Source organism: Gossypium raimondii, chromosome 5 (assembly GCF_025698545.1).
Source record: "Gossypium raimondii isolate GPD5lz chromosome 5, ASM2569854v1, whole genome shotgun sequence".
Classification (NCBI taxonomy): domain Eukaryota; kingdom Viridiplantae; phylum Streptophyta; class Magnoliopsida; order Malvales; family Malvaceae; genus Gossypium; species Gossypium raimondii.
The window spans coordinates 50,450,850-50,473,283 of record NC_068569.1 but is presented as its reverse complement, the minus strand read 5'-3'; the positions used below and the strand labels follow the sequence as shown (position 1 = coordinate 50,473,283).

The following is a 22,434-nucleotide window of genomic DNA, read 5'->3' as shown; positions in this document are numbered from 1 at the left end:
GTGAAAAATGGCTTGTTGAGTTTGATGCGAATCTGACGATTCAGCTAAATAGAAACAAAGAACCTTTTGGGTATGTTAGTTATTTACTTATTTTAGCTTTATATTAAAAGGCTAAGTTTTTTATATGAAAATGGAGAACTCAATGATGGGTGTTCATGATTATTGTGGTGCAACTACGGTTTAATGTTTGAAACATTTCATTTCTGAAATGATTACTCATTTTTAATGTTTAGTGTAATTACTAATTGCTACGTCTTGGTAAAACCATATCATTGCAGTGGATGGTTTACGTGCTGATAAATTTTTCGAGCCAGATTTGGAAGGGAATTTCAGAGCACTCTTTTTAAGAAATGTGATTAAGAATCAATCAAGGTCGCTGGGGAGTATCTCATGTTCGGCCTCCAACGGAGTCAAGGCCTGGACATGTTGCTATAATTGCTCGATTATAAGGACTGGTATGCCAAATTTATTCTGGATTATTTAGACGCCCATGTGGAATGTATTTCAGTGCAAAGGATAAAGGAGAGATGATGTCTATGATATATAATTGGCCTGCTCAAAAGGTAAGTTTGTGCATGTTATGAATTATTGCTTACTGCACATTTTGAGTATATGTCTGTGAATCATTGCAAGATGGCGGTAGCTAATACCTATATAACATTTTGAGTTTCCTCAACTCCTAATGACTCTTTGATATTAAACTTGCAAAATTTTAAAACCATGAATGATTTTGTGAATTACAAATTTTAAAATTTTCTCTCTTAGAAAAAATATTAAAATTAAAATAACTAATAACTTAAACATTAGGAAAAACATGATTTCTCTCTCTCAAGTAATCACCTCTAGATTATGGAATAAAAGTTAAGAAAGGAAACAAAAGTAATTAATGCTAATTTCGATAACACATATAAAGAAGTTATTTACATGCAAAATAACATTAAAAAGAAAAAACTCATTGAGGCGGCACCACCACCGGATGTTATAGCTGCATTCGAGAAGTACGCCGAAGGTGGGCCTCAAATGACTGGGGAGCAGTTGCATAGGTTCTTGGTGGATGCGAAGGTCTCCGACGCGGAGGAGATTCTGCTGCAGGTCTGCAGAAGCGACACCATATGGCGAGTTCGAAAACACGATCGACCCTCGATGATTTCCATCATTACTTGTTTTCGCAAATCTAAATCTACCAATTGATAATAAGGTGACCCGTTTGTTGGAATCCCTATAATTAAGGATAGAAATCGATGGTATTGGAATCCCTATAATTAAGGATAGAAATCATTGTGATCTCTTGTAAATAGAAACTAATCTCGATTCTTGATTCTTAGGAAATTACGATATCAATTCTTGATTCTTAGAGATTAGGATTTATTTCCTTTAAAATGATTATTTTCTCTTTATAAAGTCGTAAACTAAAGCGGTAGCAATGTAACAAAATTTTTCCTCCGAGTGTTTTTACATGGCATCGGGCTATAGGATTCACTCGATCCTATTTTTTCTCTAAATTCCTTACTAAAATTTCGTGGTTTAGTCCTCCAATGGGTGATATCAATGAGAATTTCTCTAAAACTGAGACATCACAAATAACTCAGAATATCAATCAGGGAATCACTCAAGGTGAAATTAATTCCTCCCTTATAATCACCAATCATCGGCTAAATAGGAAGAACTTCTTGCAATGGTCTCAATCGGTTCTTATGGTGATTCGTGGTCGTGGCAAATTAGGGTACATCAATGGAGAAATCCCACGACCAACCATGGCTGATCCTACTTATGCCACTTGGGAACTCAACAATTCAATTGTAATGGCTTGGCTAATCAATTCGATGGAAGGCCATATAAGCCGCACCTATCTTTTTTTCAAAACTGCAAAAGACATGTGGGATGCAGTCAAAGAAAACTACTCAGATCTTGGAAACGCCTCCCAAGTATTTGAAATCAAGCTTAAGTTAAAGGACATCCGACAAGGAACACTCGAGGTAACTCACTACTATAACAATTTGAAAATTTTGTGGCAAGCTGGATATGGATTATGAGGCGATTGGGGTGAAGGCTCGAACACAACAGTTTATGGTCCATCTCAACAATGAACGTCTTTATGAGTTTTTAGCAGGACTGAACCGTGAGTTAGATGAGGTCCGTGGCCGAATTCTGGGTAGATCACCTCTTCCAACGATCGGTGAAGCATTTGCAGAAGTTAGAAGAGAAGAAAAGCGTCGTCTTGTCATGATGGGAGATTCAAAGGAACCTAAACCTATGACTCCAATTTATAATCGTCCCCATGAAACCTCTCGCTCTCATCTCCAAAGGTCCTGACCACAAAAGCGTCTGGAAATGATTACGGATCAACAAGACCATGGTGTAGTCACTGCAATCGTGTTGGTCATACAAAAGAAAAATGCTTCAAACTCCATGGCTATCCTGAAAAAAAACAGAAGGATAATAAGACTGCCATGTTATCCTCCACTACTGCTGATGATGTTCTTGATGTTCGCTTAACCAAAACACAGCTTGAGACTCTCCATAAGATACTTGGTACTCCCACTACTCATGGATCTCTAGCAACTCAAGGTACTGCCCTCAACATTGCTTTTGAATCTAATAATCAATCTCCTTGGATACTCGATTCGGGCGCCTCGATCACATGACGGTGACTCCACGTTGTTTCACACCTACACTCCTTGTCATAACAAATCCGAATCCGCATAGTCGCGGTTCTTACTCACTTGTGGTGGAATAGGAGAAGTACAAATGATGGAGAATTTTCTCTCGATAAAGTCCTACATGTTCCAAACTTGTCCTGTAATTTACTTTCAATTAGTAAACTTACTAAGGATGAAAAAGTTCTTGCTGAATTTTTCGCAATTGGTTGTGTGATCTGAGGTAAATCGGGAGGATGATTGGCACTGCTAAAGTTGATGATGGACTATATATTTGGAATAAAAACCAGTACACAAGGGGATTGGCTCTATCCACTGCAAAAGAGGACACTATTATGTTATGGCACCGTAGGTTAGGACATCCAAACTTTGTGTATTTGAAAAAACATCTTCCGCTGTTATTTCGAAATAAAAGTATTAATTCCTTGAAGTGTGAAATTTGCCAATTATCTAAACATACCCGTGTGCCATACCCATTAAAACCACATATTCAGTCCCAACCTTTTTCGTTAATCCATAGTGACCTATGGGGAGCCAGCCGAGTGAAAAATATTACAGGGGCTAGATGGTTTATAACATTCATTGATGATCATACTAGGGTCTGTTGGGTCTATCTACTCAAAGAAAAATCTGAAACACCCAAAGTATTCCAAAATTTTCACTCAATGGTTCGAACCCAATTCAACTCTACCATACATACCCTCCGTACTGACAATGGGAGAGAATACTTCAACTCTGTCTTAAGTCCATACCTTTCTGACCAAGGCATTATACACCAAAGCTCTTGTCCTGACACTCCTCAACAAAACGGGATCTCTGAGAGGAAAATCGTCATCTTCTTGATGTGGCTCGAGCCATAATGTTCACTATGAATGTTCCAAAATACTTGTGGGGAGAAGCTGTCCTTACTGCCTGCTATCTCATAAACCGAATGCCATCAAAGATCCTCAATTTCCAAACACCTCTAAATACTCTTTTAAAGGCCTTCCCTCTATTTCATGTCCCTAATCTTCCAGCCAAAATATTCGGCTGTAAAGCTTTTGTCCATAACCATCAACCAAATCAATCCAAACTTGATCCTCGAGCCCACACCTGTATCTTCATTGGATATTCCCCTACACAAAAAGGCTATAAGTGTTACTCACCAACATTGCGCCGAATGTTTGTCTCTCGAGATGTTACCTTCTTTGAAAATGAACCATACTTTGCAGCATCTCATCTTCAGGGGGAGATTTTTAATGAAGATGAGACCCTTAATACTCTCCTCATTATACCGCCTGATCCTACTACTACTATCCCAGATTTAGTTGTTTCCCTATCAAGAAGAATTTAACACCGTCCTTCCCAATGACAATACCTCCTTTGAAGTACAATGACCACTTGATCAAGGAAACAACAAATCTGAGTTTACTCCGACGGAATCGTTCTCCTGAACCGATACTGTGGTGCCAATTACATCTCCAACCGAGGGCATTTCAAGCGAAGTCCCACCTCCGTCACCATCCATCTATCTTCCAATTGCGATTCGAAGGGTACAAGGAGCTGCACTCAACATCCTATTTCTCGGTTTGTATCCTATGGAAATTTATCTAAGTCTTACAAAGCTTTTGTGACTAATGTTGATTCTAAAAATTCCAAAAATATAGAAGAGGCTCTTGAATCACCGAGTGGAGACAAGCCGTGATGGAAGAAATGAAGGCCCTCAAAAACAATGAAACATGGGAAGTCTCGGATCGCCTAAAGGGAAAAAACCGTAGGGTGCAAATGGATTTTCACTACGAAATTTAAACCCGATGGTAGTATTGACCGATACAAAGCTCGACTTGTGGCTAAGGGATTCACCCAAACTTATGGTCTCGACTACAACGAGACGTTTGCACCGATTGCCAAGCTAAACACCATTCGGTCCTGCTATCTCTTGCTGCCAACCTTGATTGGAACTTGACTCAATTGGATGTAAAAAATGCTTTTCTCAACGGGGAATTAAATGAGGAGGTGTATATGGATTTCCCACCAGTGTTTGAAGAAAACAAGGACCAAGTGTGTAAGTTGAAGAAGTCCTTGTATGGGCTGAAACAATCTCCACGAGCGTGGTTCAGCCGATTTGCAAAAGCTATGACTAGCGAAATTACATTCAAGGACAAAGCGAGACCACACCATGTTCTACAAGCACTCGGAAGAGGGTAAATCTTGCATCCTTATCGTTTATGTTGACGATATAATAATAACAGAAATGACTCGGCGAAATTTTGAGATTGAAAAATTTCTTGGTACAGAGTTTGAACTTAAAGACTTGGGGAGTCTTAAATATTTTCTTGGTATGGAGGTAGCAAGGTCGAAAAAGGTATCTTCATTTCCCAAAGGAAATATGTTCTTGATCTCTTGTCGGAAGTTGGTTTCATGGGCAAGACAAACCACCGAAACTCCTATGGAGTTTAACCTCAAATTGGGAACTAATGAGGATGGAGAAGAAATCGACGGGGAGATATCAACGTCTAGTAGGAAGGCTCATCTACCTATCACACACCCGTCCGGACATAGCCTTGATGTGAGTGTTATTAGCCAAGATATGCATGCCCAGGGAGAAGCACCGGAAGTCGCATATAGAATACTAAGATACCTAAAAGGAACTCTGGTAAAGGCACATACTTCAAGAAGACTATCAACCGAAGCGTGAAGTCTACATCGATGCAGCAGGCGAGGTTACATTAATGATAGACGCCTACAAGCGGCTATTGTAGTTATGTTTGGGGTAATCTCGTGGCGTGGAGGAGCAAAAACAATCTGTGGTAGCACGCAGCGGTCAGAGGCGAGTATCGAGCACTATCTCATGGTATATGCGAAGGAGTTTGGATACAAAGACTTATGGGAGAACTAAAAGTGCCTTTTACGGACCTATGAAGATGTCTTGTGACAACAGTGTCTTTGTCGACATAGCACATAATCCTGCATCATGATCGGACCAAACATGTGGAAATAGATCGTCACTTTATAAAAGAAAAAGTACACTCGGAGAAGTATGCATCATCTACCTACCTACTAGACAACAAGTTGCGAGACATGTTAACCAAAAGTTTGAGCGAAACATGTTTGAAGAACTTAGTGGCAAGTCGGGTTTGATTAACATCTACACTCCAACTTGAGGGGAGTGTTGGAATCCTATAATTAAGGATAGAAATCGATGGTATTGGAATCCCTATAATTAAGGATAGAAATCATTGTGATCTCTTGTAAATAGAAACTAATCTCGATTCTTGATTCTTAGGAAATTACGATATCAATTCTGATTCTTAGAGATTAGGATTTATTTCCTTTAAAATGATTATTTTCTCTTTATAAAGTGTAAACTAAAGCGGTAGCAATATAATGAATTTTTCCTCTGAGTGTTTTTACGTTTCTTATTTTCGATGATTTGGTTTTTCATTTGTCCTATTTTGTTATTTATTTTTTTTCATTATTTTTATGTTCTTTTAGATAAGCTTTTTTTTTCATTATTTAATTCTTTTTGCATTTGTTGATTATAGTTTCATTGTTATAATCGGTGTTTTGCATTTTGTTGGATGCATATGGCATTTGAACAATTTGTTGGATAATTTTTATTTTTTGCAATTTTCTTTGGCTTGTTACTGCAAATCAAATAGATTCTTTTTATAGGCAGGCAGTGGTAGAAATTCAAGTGTTGTGCATTGGTCTTAAGTACTATGTTTGGTGTTTCAATTTTCTATATTTTCGGATTGGTTGACACCAATCACTTGGATACATGCAGGCTTCTTTGGCGTTTACAAGCCTGGTCATTGCAGCTATTCCTACACTGTTTGTAAGTGTTCTGACATCATATTTGTAACTTTTGTCGTAGTTTTTATATGCTAATTAACAGTGATGAGTTAGTTCAAGGTTGTTCATGGGGATTTTGTCGCATGCCTACTATATACTTGATATTTTAAACTACCCCTTATGCGATAATTAGGAAGTCTATGTCAGCCTCAATCAAATAAAGGAATGCTTCAGTTGAGATAAAATTGAGCAAAGGTTTTCAGATTCGATACAATGATTAGGTCTAGTTTGCATTTACAATAAATATCGTTTGGTTGCACGATTTGTATCCTATTTCTGACTGATTTTTTTCCCTCATCATTTTGTTTGCATTGTCTATCCAACCAGCACTTGTTTATGTTATTTATGGTGAATAATTTCTGTTTGGGTTGAGGGTATCTTGTTTAGACATATAGGCTGCTGAATATGCTGAAATACCTTGGTTAATTCAAAATGTGATTATTTGTTCTTTTATGGGTCGCTAGTTAATACTTTAACCTTAACATACTTTGAATGTTCAAAGTAACGATGTTTAGTTGTCTTCCTGTTCATGGCTGTTGTATTTGTATAGTTCTTCCAGATAATGTTGAATAAATTTAGTGACATCAAGAACTGGTCATTTTGATATAAGCTGGCTGCAAGTTTATGCCTTTATATGTGTTCCAGTAAAAATTGGACAAAAATGTATGACCCGATTCATTACTGCTCTATAAAATGACAAAATAATATTTACAATTTTACAAAATATAAAATTATAACTTAGTTTTCTAACAATATTTTGTAAATACAAAATATAAAATGTATGACCCGATTCAATAATGTAGAAATTTGGTTGGTAGATTTTTACAATTTTTGGTTAGATATATGCTAATGTATTTCCAAGTAACTTTCTCTAATATGTAATGACAAAATGGAAGCAATATCGTTAGATATATGCTATTTTGCCTTTGAAGCCTAACATGTGATCACAAATATCTAATCCAAAGATTTTGAAATGCATGATGGTATCTATTCTTCCACTTCTTGGATTTTCTCATTTTTTATTCGATTTATTACTTTAAAAATATAAGAGATGTGATGAAATGCATTTTGTAGTTGTCCTTGTGTATAAAAGTTTGTAATGCCTTATACATGTTGGAAGGGATCAGGTTAATTCTCACATGCTTGTTATAGTCAAGTACCTTTTTCATTCTCTTCTTAATTTGACACCCATCTCTTAATATGTTAATCATAAATGGTGATCGTTAATCATAAATGGTGATTGTAAATTGTGTGAAGTTCAAATTACTAAATAGTAATTGGCCTTTGTATGTGAACTGTCCTTTCGGATCTGCACTTTATTGTATGTTTAAATATTATAGACGTTCAAATTACTAATTAGTAATTGGCCTTAGTATGTTCAAATTACTATAGACGTCAGGTGGTCATATTCATTTTCTTTATTAAAATTTTCTTCGCTTCATTTTCTTTGATATTTTATTTTGTTTTTCCAGTATTTTTCCTCTTTATTTTGATTTTAATTTTTTTCATATTTGAAGAATCTTGATTGTTTTCTATATACTCATTTCTTGATCGGAGTTTGGCTTTAATTTATGCAGTTTGAATGTCCCAAGAAGATCTGTGGCTTGTGGTTTTCATAATTTTATTGTTATAACTCTTCTTCTAATTTCTTTAAAAATAAAAGAAATGTATAGTATATTTTAGTCGCTGATATTTTGTTTGAAAATTTATCTAATCTCCTTTGTACTTAAGTTTCTTTACTATCTTTGCTATGTTTTATCTGGTACTCAATAAAAACCCTAGATAGTTGGCTATGAATTTCCTGCTTTTTCTTTTTCTCAGCATCTAAAAGTATAGTTCTTTTTTTTTATCATTTATTTTAAGTGAACGATTGTAGTAGAAGATCTCATGGGAACTTAGTTTAATTGATGAATGCTACTGTGGTATAGCAACAGAAATTGTGAGAGCGAAGGAGGGGGAAAGAAGATGAAAGCAAAAAGGGAACTTGGTGATAGTGTAGACGGGGAACGGGACTTAAAATGGTAGAGGGTTGTGGATTCACCATCTTCACCTCTTGAAGAGTCACTTGTGCCTTATAATGATGATGAAGATGATGAAAGGAGAGCATTGAATCACATAGGCAGCAGAGAAGAAGATGGTCACAGAGTTGAAAGTGAAGAAGAAGATGATGAAGATGAAGATGATCCATATCCCTAAAGTTGATTACTGTACATTATGAACTTGTGCATTTTTTTTTTGCAATCAATTAGTTGCACTATTTGAACTTGTAATTTTGCAATTTAAATATTAACATGATTTTTCAATATTTTGATTAAAAAAATTAATTTATTATATGATTAAATATTATCTTTTTGACTAAAAGTATATATTTAATACTAATTAATTTTTTATATCAATAATGTTTGATTTTAATATTTAATAGTACTTTTAGTGGCGTTTGTAATCAAAGCGTCGCTAAAGGTCTTGAGCTATAGCGGCGTTTGTGGAAAAAACGTTGCTATAGGTCTGGGTCTTTAGCGGCACTTGTGGGAAAATCGCTGCTAAAGGTCTTGGTCTTTAGCGGCGTTTATGGGAAAAGCATCGCTAAAGGTGCTGGTCTTTAGCGGCGTTTTTGAGAAAAGCGCCGCTAAAGGTCCTGGTCTTTAGCGGCGTTTGTTTCTAAAAATGCCGCTAAAAGCCTGTTTTGGTGTAGTGTGAGAAATGTTTTAGGTTCGAATCCTTTCGCTTCTATTTTTGCAAATTTTGTCTAAATCCCTAGTTTTTGGTATTTGGTTTAAGAAATATTTGAGTGCTTCTATTGACAAGAATGAGCCTACTGGTTTGATGGTAAGGTATTAGCTTACCCTTTGGTCTTATGTTCAAATTCTTACACATGCAAAGTGGAAAAAAAAATTATTAACTTTGGGAAAAATCTTATGTGGATACGACTAGGAGTTAGTTGGGTAGTTTTAAAAGTAGTGAAGAGAGATTTTCTTCCAAATTTTCTTTTTATTATATACCATCCCCTCACTCTCTCCCTCCCCCTTCATTTTCTCGTTAGTTTCTTTCTTTATTGTTGGTTTTCCAATTTTTCATGCTTTTTTTCTCTCTTCTTCTTTTTTATTCTTTTGTTAATTTGTGTATCATTCGTCCTTTGTGCTATAAGTTTGTCATTAAGGGTAAGGTTGCTTCATCCTCCATTTTTTCAGCCATGTATTAAAATTACTTTATTGGGCGTTTAGGGTTATAGAGCTTTAGTAGTATTGTATTAATATGTATTTTTTGTACTTAACGAGTTCGAAGTGTTTTTAGGAAAAGAACAATAGGTGTTGGGCATTCCTTCGATGACTTAGATATTGTTGTTGTTTTCTTTGTGGTAGGTTCTTTAATGTTATGTTAGTGAGTCAATCTTGATTTAGTGTTTCATTTTGTTACTAACACATTTGGAATATTGATTTTAGGTTCTTGTGTGTTCTTTCGCGAATCTACATCAAAATCAGCAATCAAGCATGTGATTTAACTCAAAAAACTCATCGAAAATTCAGAAAATATGTAAAACAAAGTTGTTTTCTAAAACTGCCCAGTGACACATAATTGTGTGATAGGTCGTGAGGGACACAGGACTGTGTGTGATTTTGTAGCCCATGTGAGGCACACGACCATGTTTGTTTTTACAACCCATGTGGCTTGTCATGCAGGCTATGTTCCCACACTGCCGTGTGAGATCATGCTGATCGTGTGGATAGACCATATGGACCACACGACTAGCTTTTTGGGCCGAGTAGGTCTTTTGGTCCAATTAAGGGTCGATTAAAGGACTCAAAATTTAGGTCCGGGGGCATTATGTAGGCCTAGAAAGCATAAATTTCAGTAAAACAAACATGGGTAAGTGTAGGAAGTATGTTAAATAAATTATGATAAATATAATAATGCAATATTATCTGCTATAAGTAGGTACATAAGTTAAGCATGACTATTTTGTAAACCATGTGTTATACATATTTTGTTATCTGTTCTGATAAGCTATCCGATTCGACCATGAATATGATATGCTATGATATATATAAATTATGTGTAAGTTACGTTCCGTATAATATCTGTTTATGTATGCATGCATACAACTTATGTGATATATATGTATGTCAATGTGATTTAGCATATGCATTAGGGTGATTCTGATTTGCTGGAGGAAATGTTTTCTAATAGCATTACTACATTTTCGGCGGTTAAACCAAAATATATGTTTGGCAACTGAGGTGCACTATTATGAGTGGCATGCCACCACGACCCTGTGTGGTTTGGATGGATGGACTCTTGAAGTCCTAATTGGTGTGATTCGTTGGACGGAGTTGGTGTGTAGCCGATGAATGTAGGATTTGTATCTTCATTTGTTCTGGTCTGGTATGACATATGTACTTCTGAAAACATGACATTCTGAAAAATGGGCCCAAAAGACTTATAGTAAATATATAAGTGGTAGTGAGTTTATACCAGGGGGACTCACCAATGATTGTGATTGACAGGTAAACTTAGGCTCCATTTGTTTGCCAGTAAAATGAATTCTGAAAAATTATTTACTTTTCTAGTGTTTGGATGAGTTGTGTAAAATATTTTCTGTTATTTGGTAGATTTCTTGAAAATATTTTCCAGAAAAGCTGTTTTTACATATATTAATAAATTTATATTTTAAATTGTTTTTACATGTATTTCAAAATTTTAACATTGGAATTTTTGAAAGTCTCTTCAGGAGTGTGAAATTTCAAAAACTCTATTGTTATTTATAGTTAATTTTGAGGAAAAGAGCTTTCTATATAATAAAATAAATACATTTTAACAAGTATACTTGCGTTTGTCTCTAAAATTTGGAAACAAATAAATAATAGAAAATACACCTTAAATGTATAAAAATGAATAAAGAAAAACCATTTTCATTTCTAATAACAAATGAAAATTAAGAAAAAGAAACTGAAGAAAAGTAGAATTTTTAAATGAACTGAAAGTCGTCCTCTACCATTTCACGTCATGTGGCAAACCAATCAGTACCAATCAGAAAAACAAATCCTCATAATTTAGATCCAATACTGCACTAATCTCATAACACAGATCCTTTGGCTACTAAACCAAGAAAACCCAGTTGTGTTAGAGTTTATGCTTTCCGAGTGGTTGACTTTTCCTGGCAGATCAACTTCAATTTCTTTCTGAAAGTTTCTCCTTTTTTTTAGTTCAACCTTGATTTCTACTTTGTTGTCCCTTCTTTCAAGTTCCTTTCTTTTTGTATTCAGTTTTACTTACTTTTGCTCAAAAAAAAACCCAACCTTCAAATCCCTTTTGATTGTATTGAAGTAGTAAGAATCTTCTCAACACTAAGTGTAGTTTGATTTTGAAGTTCCCAAGTGTGAAAAATCTATTTATATTTGTGTTATATATTTTTGATCTCATCTGATCTTTTTATGTTCTTCTTTTTTCCCTCCCTTTCTTCAAGTTCCTTTCTTTTTGTATTCAGTTTTACTTACTTTTGCTAAAGAAAAAAAAAAAAAAGCCAACCTTCAAATCCCTCCCTTCTGATTGTTTTGAAGTAACAATCTTCTGAGCACTAAGCGTAGTTTGATTTTAGAAGTTCCCAAGTGAGGTAAACCTATTTATATATGCTTCATTTCTGTTTTTTATATATAAATTGAAGTTTTTCTATATTTTTTTTATCTCATCTCATCTTTTAATGCTTTTCTTGAAGCAAGTAAGAGCTAAAAGACTGTTTGGATTTTGAAATGGTAAGTGGATATGTTTATTATATTTTCCAGCATTATATCTATAATATTATTAGTGTGAGGGTTAAAATATTTTGAATTTTTATTTTACAAGTAATTAACTGTCTTTTTTAGTTATAATTATATGACATTACACTCGTATATGATTTGATATGTGATTGTAATAACAAAAGTACTCGATTGATATAGCACCGATAAATTGGGGATGTGTTTAAATTGATGGTCACAATTTAAGGATGCTTGATGTAATTAACTCTTTTCTAATAGAGCAAACCAGGGTAAAAATATGACCCAAAGACTCACTTTTTTGTAAGTTATCACCTTTTAGTTATAATCATAATATTCGCGTTTTGTGTTGTGTTTTCAGCTGGACTGAGTTGAAAGAACAGCACATTGAGTCTCATGGGTTGAGTTGTCTTTCACCATCCTTGGTATGTATGAGAAGTAGTGTCAATCTTCAAAACACTTTTTGATTCTTTAATTTTTTTTTTATGGTAATTACTTATGATTCACTGCAGTGTTTGAACTTGGAACATCATATTCTTCAATTTGAGCTTGTCAAGCATGGGTTGCGGATTTTGTGAGGCTGCCCTTTGTAATACAGTTGAAACACTGGTTGTAGACTGTGTGGTGAAGCGGGTAGGACGTCAACTTGATTATGTCCGTCGCTTTCATGACAATGTTGAAAAGCTCCGAGAGAAAAAGCGTGAACTTGCAGATGCACGAGATCGTCTACTACATAAGATTGAGGATGCTAAAAATTGGCTTCTACTAATTGACAATGATGTACAGAACTTGCAATCAAGGGCAGCCGAAACACTGTCGGATATGGGAACTCTGGAGGAGGAAATCCAACTGAATAAGAGGTGTCTCAATTGGTGTCCTAATTGGAGTTGGAGATATCAATTAAGCAAGAAAGCAATGAAGAAAATCCAGGATATCCCTGAGCTTTTGGAAAAATTTGGTCAACTTGGACTAGTCGGTTACCCTGCTCCTACTGCCCTTCCCACTATAGATTTCCTATGTTCTAAGGAATTTGTGTTTTCGAAATCTTCAGAGACTGCATTTCTTTTTGTTTTATATTATTTATTTATTTGTTTCTGTTTTTTCTTTAATAATTCGTTGTTTGAATAGTTGTTTAAAAGATAGATTTTATTTTATGATTTTGGTCTAAAACTAATCTAAATAACCTTTTAAACAAATTAGTTTATTATAATACCATATAATAAGATTAATAAAATTTTCAAAAAAAAATTATCCAAACTTTATGTTTTAGATATGTTGCAAACTATTTATCTAATACTAAACTATATTATACCTATTATGTGGGTAAACAAAAGTAAGCTATATAAAATTATATTGTTGTTTGATATTGATTATGTGATATTATTTATGATTGTTTTTGTACCACATTTTTGGAGTATAATATTGATTTAAGGTAAAATAATTTTTTGTAAGGAAATTAATTGATGAAATGTTAAGTTAGTTGTTGACATCTTTGAACATTTTGAAATTGAAAATTGATGATATGTTTATAGGAATTGGTGATTGGGAAGATGACAAATGAACAATTGAGCAATTTGCAGTCATGTAAATATGAGGAATTAGAGCAATATCAAACGTCATCACAACATCATCCCCTACCTCTTTGCTTTCCAAATCTGATTCTACTTGATATCTTGGAATGTGAAAGCTTGAAATCTCTCTTTTCAATTATTGTTGCTCAAGGTAGCTCTAAAAAACTAAATGCGCCCAATTTGCAAACTCTGTGGATAAGGAGATGCTTTGGAATGAAAGAAATAATCCAAGACTCACAAGTACCAACCATAAGCTTCCAATGCCTAAGGGAAGTACAAGTCACAGAATGCAATAAGTTGAAATTTATCTTCCCAATGTGTGTTGCTAATAGTCTTGGGCAATTGCAAACTCTGAGGATAGAGAGCTGTTTCCAATTGCAAGAAATAATCCAAAGACCAGACGTGTTAATCTCAATGTCTCGAAGTCTTGAACGATTGAATGAAGTTGAGTTAATTAATTTGCCTCAATTGAAAGGAAGGGGTAGAAACGACATCGTGCTGACATCGCTATCTTTACACGTGTTAAGAGTGATAGAATGTCCTCAATTGACACCTTTTATCGTTCCAACTAATATACAAGTAAGACCACCTTATATATATTATTTATTAAAATTTTCACCTTTTGAATTTTTTTTGGTATAAAATAAATAAATGCTTGTATAACTCTTTAAAAATAGTTTGCATTGTAGAATTTGGTCTAAAACTAATCTAAATAAACCTTTAAGTAGTTTAGTTAATTACAATACCAATTAGTAACATAAATAACATCTATATGAGAATTATATATTATTTATGTTTCTTTTATATATATTGCAAACGCTATCTAGTACTACGTAATATTATTTATGTTGTGTTTTGCATCATATTTTTGGAGGTTTTTTTTGTAATTTATGATTATTTGAGTTGAACATCAAACTTTTTAAAATTTTGAATTCTTCGACTATAAAAGATTGAAAAAGAAATCTTGTGCTTATTCTTAAATTGATGATATTTTTATAGGAATTGTACTTCTTGGAGATAACAGAAAAGAAGCAAATAAGCAACGTGACAGTCCCTAAAAGGAGAGGAGGAACATCAACATGTACGGAATATTTAACAATTTCCAATTTTGAAGAGTTATTTGAATATTCTGGATATAATCTTTCAAGTCTAAAGATCCTAAAGTTGTCCGAACTAATTGAATTGCGGGTGATATGGACCGGTCCCATCCAAGTTGAACACTTCCAAAATCTCACTGAATTGGCAGTCTTCAAGTGCAGAAGGTTAAGATACATCTTCTCACCTACCATCGCTCGAAATTTGCCACAATTGTGGACTTTGGTTATATCTAACTGTGAGGAATTGGAGCAAATAATTGAGAAGGATCAAACTTCATCACAACATCATCTCCAACCTATTTGCTTCCCTAATTTGAGTTGGATTACAATCATTGACTGTGAAAACTTGAAATGTCTCTTCCCCATTACTCTTGCTCATGGCGGCCTTCCAAACCTAGTTCATTTATACCTTAGAAGGGTCTCCAAATTAGAGCAGGTGTTTGAAGGAGATGAGTCAAATGTGAGTAAGGACGGAGAGAAAGTGATATGCCTACCTCGATTAAACGACTTAGTGCTTGGTAACCTACCAAACCTCGTGAGCTTCAGCCCTGCGGGTTATCATTTTGTTTTCCCATTTTTGATACGTTTAACAGTAGAAGGTTGTCCCAACATAACCACAAGATTTAGTGTTGATTCAGAGAAATCAGTGCATGCCAAAACACAGGTACACTACTCTTCCAAACTCAACAATAAGCTTTAAAACAGAAATTCATCCATTCAATTATTTTCTCTATGTATTCTCCCAATACTAAGCTTTAATTTCTATGCATTAATGCAATATTTTTATTTTGGCTGCCGGAGAGAAATTCATTTTTTTTAATGCTTTAAATGATTAAATGAAATTGCATCAACTGTATATGGTTTCTGCTGGCTGTCAATATTTCTTTCTAGATATTCTTGTTGCATTATTATTTTCAATTCACAGTTCTTGTTCTTAATATGTCATCCATTGTCCAATTTTGGAAAACTGGCTTTGCTTTCTTCATCATCAATCATCAAAAGCAAACAGTAATAAGTGAAGGTTTAATTTGCTTTGCAGGCAAGCCAATCAGTTGATGAAATTATAGTGGAAGAATCTCTGCTACAGCTCAAGAAACTGCATGGCCAATTGGTAGTGATATAGAATGGTGGACCAAAGAGGAATTGTTAGCTCCACCACTAGTTAAATACATAAGTGAATTAATAACTGATTCCAAATAAATGTGAATTAATCCATATGTTTAAAAAAGATAATGGAATTACACTATTAATCCCTCAATTATGTGTCACGTAATTGAAAGAGCTACAATTTGGCCACTAACATTTTCGAAATTATTTTTTTATCCAACTATTAAATAGCTAACAACCACAATTTTTAGTTAGATAATGAGAATTTTAACCCTTAGCTTTTATACTTTCTCTCCATTTAACCCTAATTCTATATAAAATTAATTTTAAAAACTCAATATTATTTTTAAAAATAGAAAATTCTATATAAAAATTTTGATTTCTGCAACAACAAAATATTCAACATTGCCATAAATCATGAAAATGGATTTAAAAATACATAAATTTCAATATCTTAATATAATATTCATTCTGCACAAAGCTTAAATGTGATTAGAAACATACAAGAAAACTTAATATTATATTGCAGTAAAGCTTAAGATTGTTCAATATTGAGACATAAAAAGATAAAGATAAAACACAACTTGGAACATATTTTAACCATGACTAATTATTTACTCTCTTTAAAATTTTCTAATAATAATAATTAAAATGGTTGAAACAATAAAGTAAAGTCTGCTAAGTTAGCACGTCTCTGTCTGCTTTTTAGCAGTTTTAGGTTTTTTTGGTTTTTGTTTTTGATCTTGATGTGACGACGTTGCTTTATACAGATTTTCTTGTTAGAGGAGGAAGACATAATTCTCCAGATTCAATCTGATGTGGAAACGAATGGAGAAGTGGAAGTTTTGCAATTGGTAGGATGTTTTTTAACAGCAAGTATTGTCCATTTTCCAGCAATGAGTAATACAATGGCAAACGTGTGGCATTCGGTGAAGAGAGTTCAAATTAGAGATCTGGGGGAGAAGAGGTATTTATTTCAATTTTTTCATATAATGGATCTTGAAAGGGTTTTAAATGGTTCACCTTGGACATTTAACAATCACTTACTGATCATCCATAAGTTTCTAAGGGGGGAGGATCCTTTGACGATCCCTTTAATACACTCACCTTTGTGGGTCCTAATACATGACGTCCCAATTGGTTTTGTATCCGAAAATTTGGCAATTCAAATGGGGAATTTCATAGGAGAGTTTATGGAATATGATGGATCAAATCTGGGGAGAGAAAGTAGAAATTTCATGAGGATACGTGTCAGAATCGATGTAAGGCGGCCATTAAAAAGGAAAAGACAAATAATGTGCTATGGAAAGTGCTCATATGTTCGATTTAAATATGAAAGACTCACTTTTTTGCTTTTATTACGGTCGTTTGGGCCATAATGATTCCTTTTATGAAGTAAGGATGGAAGTGGGACTAGAAGCTAAAGAGATGGGATGGGATTTATCACTGAAGGCGCAGTCTCGTCGAGCTCAAATGATGACAAGTGTATGGTTGCGAGAAGGAAGCGAGGTACAAGGGAGAGGAAGTAATGGGGAAAGGCAGAATAGGGGGACTTATGTCAGGGGTCCAATGGAAAGTAGAGGCAGCAGTAAATTTCTTGATCCAGTTTTGGGAATAAATTTGGCAGGGAGGGAATATTACACAGCGAAGGGTACTAGGAACTGGAGAGATAACTTGGAGAATAGTTCAATGGAACATGATCTTGAAGATGAAGTGATCGTTGGAGAGGAGGGCAAAAAGAGAAATAGAAGGGAGATGGAAGATACCTTGGCCAAAGAGGGGACTAACATTTTGGCCGAAAGGAGCAAGAAAGTAGTAGATGTTAGTCATCAATTATCGGCGACTGCCAAGTGGCAAGCCGACCGATCGCAATGAAAATTTTAAGTTGGAATATTCGTGGATTGGGGAGTCCACGGACATTTCGAAGACTTCGGTATATGCTGAAGCTACATAATCCCCATATAATCTTTTTTATGGAGACAAAAATAAATAGTAATCATATGGAAAAAGTTAGAAGAAGTTGTGGGTTTGTTAATGGCATTGATGTTGGCTCTGATGGTTCTAGAGGTGGGTTATGCTTGGCGTGCCGAGAAGGGGAAAGCGTTCAACTTTAAAGTTTTTCAAAACGACATATTGATGTGATCATTGATGAAGCAGAAGAAGGGTGCAAATGGAGGTTTACAGGTTTTTATGGGTCGCCATATCCACAAGAAAGAGCAGAGGCATGGAACCTATTACGACATTTAGGCACCGTTGGGGAGCTACCATGGATGGTTTGTGGAGACTTTAACGAAATTATGTATAGTTTTGAAAAAAAAGGTGGTTTACCGCCAGAGGAAGGATGAATGGAAGTTTTTCGTAAGACATTAAAGGAGTGCAGACTATTTGATATGGAGTTTATTGGAAATTGATTTACATGGGAAAGAGAGAATCTTCCTGAAAATAATATCCAAGAGCGATTGGATAGGGGAGTGGCAAATGAAGAATGGTTGCAAAAATTCCCTGAATTTCAGATTCTACACCTTCCACATACGTTTTCTGATCATTGTCCTTTATTGGTTAATACAAAAAAGGACTTTAGAGAGAGAACTCAAAAAGTTTTCAAGTTTGAAGCATGGTGGGTGCTGGAGGATTCATTCTTAATTGAGGTGAAAAATATTTGGGGGCATTCTGAGGGCAAGTTCTTAAGCAAGTTAAATAGTATGAAAAGGGGATTGGAGCAATGAGCTAGACGAGTTCGAAGTTCTAGAGAAGGAAGGAAAAAATAGTTATCCTCTAAACTGGTCACATTATTAGAGGCTGAAAGAGATGAAGATAATTTAGTCGATCTGATTGATACGAAAATCCAACTGAATTTGGAGATTGATAAAGATGAACGGTATTGGGAACAAAGAGCGAGGGTTAACTGGCTAAAACTTGGGGATAAAAATACAACCTTTTTCCATATACAAACAACACAGAAGCGGCAGAGGAATTTGATAAGTAAATTGCAGTATGATGACAAGAGGGAAACGGATGATTTAAAGGAAATGGAATTGATAGCCAAATCATATTTTCAAAAACTTTTTTCTGCTGGCAGAAGAACAAATTTTGAGCATGTTCTATCTGGAGTTTCTCATTGTATATCGGATGAGGACAATCTAACGCTAAAAGAGAGATATACAACGGAAGAGATCCAGCAGGCGTCGTCGAAATTAGGACCCACGAAGGCACCAGGGGAAGATGGTTTTCCTGCATTATTTTATCAAAAATGTTGGGCAATTATTGAGGAAGAGGCAATTACTTTTTGTCTGAGTCCTTTGAATGGAGGGATGGAGATTGGCCCAATCAACAAAACAAATATTGTTTTAATCCCTAAAACTTCAAACCCAAAGGAGATGACACAGTTTAGGCCCATTAGTTTGTGTAATGTTATATACAAATTAATGGCTAAAGTTATTGCAAATCGTATTCGAAAAGTACTAGACACATGCATTGACTCTGCACAAAGTACTTTTATAGCTGGGAGATTGATCTCGGGTAATGTGTTACTGGCTTACGAATTACTCCATACGTTAAAACAAAAGAAGGTGGGGAAAAAAGGATTTATGGCAGTCAAGTTAGATATGAGTAAGGCGTACAATAGGGTAGAATGGAATTTTGTGGAAGAGATGATGAAGAAAATGGGATTCGACTTGGAATAGGTGGCTTCACTATTCAGGTGTGTGAATACAGTTTCTTATTCGGTGGTTCTTAATGGACACATTGGAGAAACTTTTTCTCCCACTAGAGGACTACGACAAGGGGATCCGTTGAGTCCATTCTTATTCTGTGGAGAAGGTCTATCTAGCCTCATGAAGTTAGGAATGCAGGAGAAGAAAGTCAGAGGTGTTAAGGCAAGCAGAAGTGGGCCGTAGGTTTCACATTTACTTTTTGCAGATGATTGTATGCTGTTTGGGGATGCTACAGAGAGGAGTTCAATTCAGTTAAAACAGATTCTGCATCATTATGAAGTTTGTTCAGGTCAGAAAGTGAATTATTCGAAGTCTACGATTTTTTTTAGCAGCAACACACAAGAGGGGGAAAGACGTACTATAACCCAAATTCTTGGGGTGCGAAGATCTGATGATATGGAAAATTACCTAAGGCTACCTAACTTGGTGGGAAGGAGGAAAAAGGCAGCGTTCCAAATTTTGAAAGATAAATTCAAGCAACGTATTGACAACTGGAGCATTTAATATCTTTCACAATGAGGTAAGGAGATTTTCATCAAAGCAGTTTTACAATCTATACCATCATATGCGATGTCTTGTTTTTTACTCCCTAAGTCTTTCTGTAAGGAATTAGAGTGTATTATTGCAAAATTTTGGTGGCAGAAAAACAATGGGAGTAAAGGTATACATTGGTGCGCATGGAAGGACATTTGTTTAGCAAAAGAATTGGGTGGTTTAGGCTTTAGATGTTTAGATAAGTTCAATATAGCATTATTAGCTAAGCAGGGTTGGCGTCTTATTAATTATCCAAGTTCTTTGTTAGCCCGAGTTTTAAAAGCTAAATATTTTCCGAGAACGAACTTCATGAATGCTCCTTTAAGTAACCTACCTTCCCTCACCTGGAGGAGTATTTGGTCGTCAAAAAAACTTTTGATGGACGGTTTATGCTGGAGGGTAGGGGTAGGAGATCATATCTCAATATGGAATGATCGCTGGGTGCCGGGAGTGACTGTAGACAGATCACAGAACAACAACAATGGTGAAAGCATCAAAGTGGTGGCCGACTTAATAAATGAAGAAAGTAGAACATGGAACAGAGATTTGATTATCAGTACCTTTAATACGAATATTGCAGGGAAGATATTGCAGATCCCGCTTTCAAAGACTATTCACGAAGACATCCAAGTATGGAGAGGAGAGGCAACTGGGATTTTTACAGTAAGAAGCGACTATAAACTATTACAGGAATCTACAATAGATCCTAATGATTATTTACAGGTCGATTCTAAAAACTTTTACAGGAAACTATGGAATCTACATATGCCTTCTAAAATTAAAATTACAGTGTGGAAAATAGCGTGGAATTACATTCCCACTTTTTCCAATCTTAAGCTAAGAAGAGTAATGACGGAAGGAAGTTGTTCGAGATGTGGTCAGGAAGAAGAAGATTGCATCCATGTCTTCCAACGGTGCCCTATAGTGACAGAAATTTGGAGTCATTTAAATTTCTCCTGGGTACTTAACAATAATCATTTAGATTTATGGAGTTGGCTTACGTGGGTCTTCAGAGAAGGGACAAATGAACAGTGCGTGGGATTTTGTTGCGGGTTGTAGGTAATCTGGACAAGCAGGAACAAGCTAATATACGAAGATAAATATAGCACCAGTTGGGATATATCCAGACAAATTAAAAGCTACATTTCAGAACTGGAAGGAATCAAGGAAAGGGTAATCACCTTGGAAGCCAGTGCAAGGCCTAAACAGCGAGTACAAAGGGCAAATAAGTCCATTTTTTTATGCGGCTTTTGACTCACAGAATCACAGATCTGCATCAGGTCTTATTGTTAAAAATAAGGAGGGTAGAATTGTTGAAGCAAAATCAATCCTTCATGAAAATGTTGCATCTCCGTTTGCAGCAGAAGCATATGCAGGACTTCAAGCAACAAGGTTAGGGATCCAGTTGGGATATCAGACTGTTAACATAATAGGAGACTCAAAAACAGTGATTACAAAATGTCAAAGTGGAAGACGAGACAGATCATAAATAGGAGCAATCATCAGTGACATTCAAAGCTTAAAAGAGTTTTTCCAAAAAGTTAGATTCTATTTCATCCCAAGGGCCGAAAATGTGGAGGCGCATAGATTAGCAAAAGATCACTACAGAAGGGAGAGGAGAAGTACCTGGTGGGAGAGACTTCACGATCGATCTGTGATGTATCAAAGTTAAATCGCCTTGGTTATTCAGAGTTAAAGGAGAGGGGAGAAGATGATGGGGTTCGACATTTGGAATGACGTTTGAAATGAAAGAGTTAATGCAGGTTGTAAAAGCAATCAGAAAGTTAAAGATTTAAGGGGATTTTGCTTTTACTTTTCAGTTGTCTTGGGCAGAGAAAAGTCAGATGAATTTATGAGGACAACTGTAACGTTCGGCTGGAGGGTGGAATTTGTTTTCTTGTTTTTACTTTTAAGTGGGCTATATGGTTGTTAGCCTGTTTATTGCAGTTTTTTCTTAGGATTCAGTTGTTGGGCTAAAGCCCGAGGGATTGTTTGTTTCAATTTTTATTTTAATCCAGTCGAAATTTCAAAAAAAAAAGAAAAATATTATTTAATAGAATCCAATAACAAATTTAAAACAAAATAGGAAAAAATTAGTAATGCCTTCAAGTCAAGTTCCATGCTGTTGAAGAACTTCTTTCAAACTAATCTCACTAAGACTTGTGAAATTG

At 35.2% G+C, this 22,434-nt stretch overlaps 1 protein-coding gene and 1 long non-coding RNA gene across 3 annotated transcripts in view; one reads left to right on the top strand and one right to left on the bottom strand.

Moving 5' to 3' along the window:
- The window catches only part of LOC105767165 (disease resistance protein At4g27190-like), a 92,610-nt gene extending 77,222 nt beyond the window's left edge, over positions 1-15,388 (top strand). The window contains exon 5 of the mRNA XM_052630050.1: positions 14,812-15,388. The gene's annotated coding sequence lies outside the window, so the exon portion shown is untranslated. The remainder of the gene's footprint in view (positions 1-14,811) is intronic.
- Positions 15,389-16,517: 1,129 nt separating this feature from the next.
- Positions 16,518-22,096, bottom strand: LOC105766397 (uncharacterized). 2 transcript variants are annotated; one of them, XR_001125214.2, is made up of 5 exons: positions 21,890-22,096; positions 21,445-21,681; positions 21,265-21,327; positions 20,824-21,182; positions 16,518-20,717 (listed from the first exon to the last, which is right to left on the bottom strand). It is a non-coding gene; the product is annotated as an uncharacterized LOC105766397 (long non-coding RNA). The 2 variants fall into 2 exon arrangements; XR_001125213.2 differs by having other exon boundaries at positions 21,265-21,346; positions 21,890-22,095.
- Between the last annotated feature and the right edge of the window lie 338 nt (positions 22,097-22,434).